The sequence below is a fragment of the Sturnira hondurensis genome, unplaced genomic scaffold, assembly GCF_014824575.4.
Source record: "Sturnira hondurensis isolate 20B ecotype Veracruz unplaced genomic scaffold, ASM1482457v3 Scaffold0001872, whole genome shotgun sequence".
NCBI lineage: Eukaryota > Metazoa > Chordata > Mammalia > Chiroptera > Phyllostomidae > Sturnira > Sturnira hondurensis.
The window spans coordinates 2,032,078-2,038,330 of NW_028074503.1; positions in this window are offsets into that span (position 1 = coordinate 2,032,078).

Consider the following 6,253-nt stretch of genomic DNA (forward strand, 5'->3'; position numbering starts at 1 on the left):
TTTCTTTAATCCACCTTTGTTAGCTCCCTGACAGAGGAAGTAAAATGAGTAGGGGCCTCAAATTGGCTTAAACTGTTGGAAGATGCAAATTGATAAACATCAAAACAATGAGGCTCTGGTAATCCTCCAACAAAGGACAAATTGCTAATCTAACTTCCCTGCCAGGATGGTTGTCCCAGTGGAACAAACGCGGCTTTTATAGTTTATGTTTTATTTGTAAACTGACAGCTGGTCAGTTAGTGAATTTACTCTCACCTGCCTCTGAGGGGAGGGGAGGTGGCAGGTAATCCTTTCTTTCTCTACAGTCTCAGGGAACTGGTCACCTGATATGACCAGGAAAGGCCTTGGAGGAGGTGCCAAATTTTAGCCACTTTAGTGTAACTGCCAAATTGCTTGTCAACAATGGAGCCAGTGTCTGAAGGGGAAAGGGCTGGGGAGTGGCAAGTCTTTTCAGCTCATAATTCATGAGAGGCCTTGAGTTTCCCTGCCTCTCTCCAGCCTAGTTCGAAGCCTTCTCTGGGAAAGGTGGTTGTCAACACTTGTTGATGGTAATTCTCTGAAAAGGTGTCTGTCACCCAGGCTGTTTCCTATGGGAGTCAGCCTGCTTCCCCCAATGCCCCCTGCAGGCCTGTCACCCAGGCTCAAGGTGTCAGCTCATTCATTATTCTAACTGACCTTCAGAGGAGAGTCTGGCGCTGAGATACCAACACCCACAAGACACAGCTGGCTCGAACCTAATCTCCTGGAGAGAATCTCAGATAAATCCCATCTCCAGTAGCCTCAGGCCCCTTTTACCAGCTTGTCACTCTGCCTCCTGTCATCCCACTCCCCCATCTCAAATGTCAAGGTGTTCTTTGGTAGTCTGAAGTGCAGCTCTGAAGGGGAAGAGATGGCTATTTTTCTGGGGTAAGTGCCTCTCTTAAGACACATCCCGCTGCTGTTAACATGCAGAAATCTTACTCAAGGATACACAGGTTGTATCTATTAGAAGTCCACAGGTCTTCACACCCCCAGACTGAGGACCAGGAGAGAAGACAGATCATTTCCAGAGAGTGCTGCCTCAAGCCACACGCACAGCAAAGAGGTGATTTCAAATACACATTCAGGGTCAGGCTCAGAATTAACCAGGAATGAATGACTGGGGCATACGTAGCCCAGATGGGGCCTTTTATGGGGCTGAGGTGGGTTCAGAGCCCCTGCCCACACACATACACTGTGCCAGATGCTGGAGTTGGTTTTAAAAAGTGAGGGAGTGCGATCCCAATGCCACATCCTCATTGACAGGGGCAGCAGGGCATAGACTTGGTTCTGAACCCTCTGACTGATGTGTTAGGATGTGTGAAGAATTTTCTGTCTGTGGAGACTCAGATCCCTATTTGAAGGCCCCAGCTCAAAGGCTATAGCCTGAGACTTAGTTACAGGGGACAGTCTCCCAGGGTGGAGGGTGAGGCCTTACTGACTGGGGCTGAGATGATGTCATCTTACTTGGGTTGCACTGGGGCTTAGCTCACAAAGACCTCTCCCCTCTGCAAGGGTTGTCCCTCTTGATTCTGCTATATATTTTGGAGTGTCCACTTCCTCCAACTAACCCCTCTAATACCTTTTCAGATGGATGGGGATCCTGGTTCTATGCGCCATGCCCTGAAACTGCTCTAACACAGATCTCTCGGACATCGAGTGGCCAAATCCAGGGGTACTTTCTGGTCTCCATCTGAGTGGCAGAATTTGGCAGGCTGATCTCTCACCCTTTGACCCCGCCCCCTGGCTTTCTGGACCTGGCACTCTTCTGGTTCTCGCCCCTCTTAGGCCCCTCTGCTGTCTCCTGCTCCTCCCTGGAGCTGCCTGCCACATAACCTTCGGGGCCGCTTCTCAAATGGAGCTTCATCAGAGAATGACCCTCCTGACGCCTCTGTGTCTGCCTTGGATCCACAATTTGTTTCCTCTCTCATTCTCTCATCACACCCTATTATCTCCCTCTGTATCACTTCAATTTGTAATTAGCTTCTCTTCATAGAGGTTTACTGTCTGATTCCCCTTTCCAGATTCATCTCCATGGTGGAGACCATGTCTGAGTGTGCTATACTTAGCACACAGTAGGTGCTCAATCAATATTTATTTGCTGAAAATGTGAATGGACGAATCAATACATGCTTACTAGGTATGATGCTAAGCACCTAGTGGCATTTAGTGAACTATGCTGTTTTTTACCCTTTTGTGTGTTCATATTCTAAGGTTTTGAGGCTATGGCCTTAAGCTTTTCAGCATCCTCACAACTTCTCACACAGGTCTGCTTTGAGGCAGCCTGTTGCGGTCGTTAGGAGAGAAGGCTCTGAGTTTACAGCTCAGCTTTCTGCTTACTAGCTATGTAATCTTGTTTTCACTTAATGTCTTTTGCATTGACTAGAATGTTTAGCACAATATGACATGATAATGTTAATGTTTGGTACTTGTGTTTTATATCTGACTTTAATGAAAATACTTTTAATATGATGTTGGCTATGTATTTAAGATGGATATTCTTTATGATTGAAGAATGTCCTAGTTTTCCAAGTGGGAAATCTATTAAATAGATTCTTTACAGCTATGAGGATAAGTACTTTTTTGTTAAAATGTAATCTAAGTCCATGTTAATATGTTTTCTAATATTAAACCATATGGGTTATCCTAAAATGAATGCTCTTTGGACATAATAATGTATTATGTAATACACTGCCTTAATTCAATTTTCTAAGATTTCATTTAGAATTTTCGCATTTCTATTAGAGTGATCTTTCTAATATGTAAATGTGAGCAAGTTGGTTCAGAGTTCACTTCTGCATTTTTTCCTGAACTTCATCAAGGCTGCGTGCTATGAGAGGACCCTTCTCACTTCCTTTAACTCTCTTTTAACAACTATGCTGTGTGCTTGAACCATAACCAGGTGTTCCTGGTTCCTTGGATAGGTCATCCTCTCCCATACTAGTGTGCTATTTGGTTGTTTATTTTCTAATGTCCTTTTTAAAAAGCTGTTTTCTTTGCCTGAAAAGCATCCCTCATCTTTAAGACTACTGGCAACGTCCTGCTCACCCTTGAAGTCTCACCCAGAGGTCTGGCCTTCATGTAGCTCCCACCTTCTTCTCCCCACAACACTCCCCATTCCTCTTCTGTAATCTTTTAACATCCCAGTTATGGGATAACATCCAGTTATCACATTGGATCCAAATTATTTCCTAATAAGACTTCTTATCCACTAGCCCAATGGCTTCCACATTGGGTTTTAAGCATTCCAGAGGGTCAGTAAAAAGATTCATGGAGGGGAAAGGGAAAAAAATGTTATAATTTCTATTTATATTGTTTATTGCCATGTTTTATTTATAAAAGTATATATTATTTAAGTATTTAAATATATTTTATTATACATGCATATATACTTACACATGTCCACACATACGTAACAGGTCACTGTCATATAAGATAGGATGTGACTGTGACTAAAAAGTAAATTTACAGAACCTCAGGGTGTCCGCTCAGTTTTTTTTAAACTAATGGGGCAAATGATTTTTTTAAATGTTGCAATTTCACCAATGAGTGGAGTCCTTGAAGGTAGGGGTCGGTTTTAGCCTCAAGTTATATCCTCCACCACTATCGCTATCACTGAAATAAGATATGTGCCTGATAAATACTTGAAAGGCTGAATAAAAGGGTTTAGAAAAAGTAGTTAGTTGAGGGACTTCTGGTAAAGATGGAGGCATAGGTAGACATACTTCACCTCCTTGCACCACAGAAGAAACTGTCAAATTTTCAAGAGACTCTGCTTAAAGGAACCTCCAGTCTCAAAACATGGAAACCCACCCACTCTGGGACTCAGGCCCAGGGCCACAACTGGAAGGATGCCAGTTGCATACAGGGAGTGGGTAAAGTGACCGGAAATGCAGAAAGTGGCAGGCAAACCTCTAGAAGCCAGACAGCATCACTGTCCCCTCTCTAAGCCCTCCCTGCCAACAGAGCCACAAAGTGGTGAAGTGGGTTGCCCTACCCTAGTGATTACCTAAGGCTCTGCTGCACACAATTTACAAAACTGTGCTTTTTCTATAACAGACCACACTACTAAGACAAGGAGTCAAACCAGCTCTACCTAATACACAGAAACAAATACAGGGAGGCTGCCCAATTGAGGAGTCAAAGAAATATGGCCCAAATGAAAGAACAGAATAAAACCCCAGAAAAAGAACCAAATGAAATGGAAATAACCAACCTATCAGATGCAGAGTTCAAAACACTGGTGATCAGGATGTACAAGGAATTCATTAAGTATGGCAACAACATAAAGGAAGAAATGAAAGCTACACTAAGTGAAATAAAGAAAAATCTACAGGGAACAAACAATGAAGGGGAGAAAGCATGGATTCAAATCAATGATTTGGAACACAAGGAAGAAATAGCATTCAACCAGAACAGAAAGAAGAAAGAAGGATTTTTTAAAAAATGAGGATAGTATTGATAGGGAAAAAATCCCCTTCCGCTAGCCTAAGAATGCCACAGAGTAATCTAACTTCCGCATCTGCTTCTGTAACTTGCTTCTGCCAGGCAACCACAAGAGAGAGATCCAGCATTTCAGATATCCCCGAATAAGGAAATAGACATAACTTCCACATTTGCTTCTGGAACCTGCTTTTGCCACGTAACTTAGAAAGAAAGACAGGAGTGTAAAAGTAAGACTCCTGCCACTGTTCGGGGCTCAGAATTTGGAGGTCACTCTCCTCTGAGCCCGTGCATGTAATAAAGATCGTGCTCCTGAACCCCTTGGTGTTTGGTCGCTTCATTTTTCAGTAACATTTGGTTCCCTGACCAGGAAGCGACCTTACATAAATTTGGGCCGATTTGCCGCTGGCTGGACAGGGCAGGCGGGCAGCCGATGGCCTGACTGGGGATCAGGGGAGCACATGCCCTGAGATTTCTTAGGCCCTGACCGGTTGGGGCACTGGATGCCGACCCGCAGCTCCAGACGCGAAGTAAGGGTATTGGACCACGATCTATCAGAAGGCACCAGATCGGCAAGTGCCCCGGGGACTGGACCTGAGATTAGGAAGGGAGGTTTGAGTCCTCCCAGATCTGCCTGAGGATCGAGACTAGGTAGTCCAATCACCAGACCCTCACTCGGGGAGGGAATGTTTAACTTCTGAGTGTCTGAGAGTAAAAGTGAGAGCGCATGTGTTTGTGGCTCCATGGGTGAAAAACCTACAGAGCAAGATTGGGTCCCAACCTGCGGTTCCTGTGTCAGGTCAAACGGCATAATGGTTGGCAGTTAACCCCGAATTCTGCTGGGGCAACCTTAGCCAAGACCGACCTTTATCTCTCGAGGGAGTAGGCCAGGTGGAGGAGTGAGTGAACCCCACCCTTTTTGTGTCTGCGCCGAGCGGGAGGAAGACCATGGGAGGCGGGCCCTCCATAGTCCTAGACTGTATGCTTCAGAAGTTCAGTAAATTCAGAGGGCAGGCCCCGTCGCTGAATGCAGAACAACTTGAGACTTTTTGCACATCAGAATGGCCAACCTTCGGAGTCGGCTGGCTAGCCCAGGGAACTTTGAACTTGTCCACCATTAGAGCAGTTCACCTCATAGTTGCAGGGAAGCCAGGTCACCCAGATCAATACCCCTATATAGACAGATGGCAGGAATTAGCCCAGGACATGCCCAGATGGCTGAGTCAGTGTGCAGGAACTCAGAGGCGTCCCAAAGGGATCTCCGGCGGGACGTGCCCGGGAACGTGCTGTGCGCGGCCCCCGGGGACCGAGGACCCCAACTATATTAGTTTCCAGGATTAGACCCCCCATCCATCAGGATCAGGCCCAAGAAGATGATTTAGTTGTTCTCCAGCTGCCACCCTATCAGGCCCTACCAGTGCCGCCCACGGCCCCACCGCAGGAGCCCTTAACTCCGCCACCCTCCATTCTGCCTCAAGAGCCGCAGCCTAGTCCAGAATCGGCACCTGTCCGGTACCCGGCCTTGCCCCAGCCGGGCCCGTCGCCTGTGGCCAGTAGTCTCAGAAGCCAACATCAGCCACCTCTCCAGATGCCACTCCGGGAGGTACAGGTGGCTCCTAGAGTCAATGACGATGGGACCATCCAGCCAGGTCAGGTCACCTACTATTACCAGCCCTTTAGCACCACTGACCTCCTAAACTGGAAACATCATACCCCTCCATTTCAGAGTAGCCACAGGCCATGATTGAGTTAGTAGACTCAATCTTCCAAACCCACCGGCCCACCTGGTTTG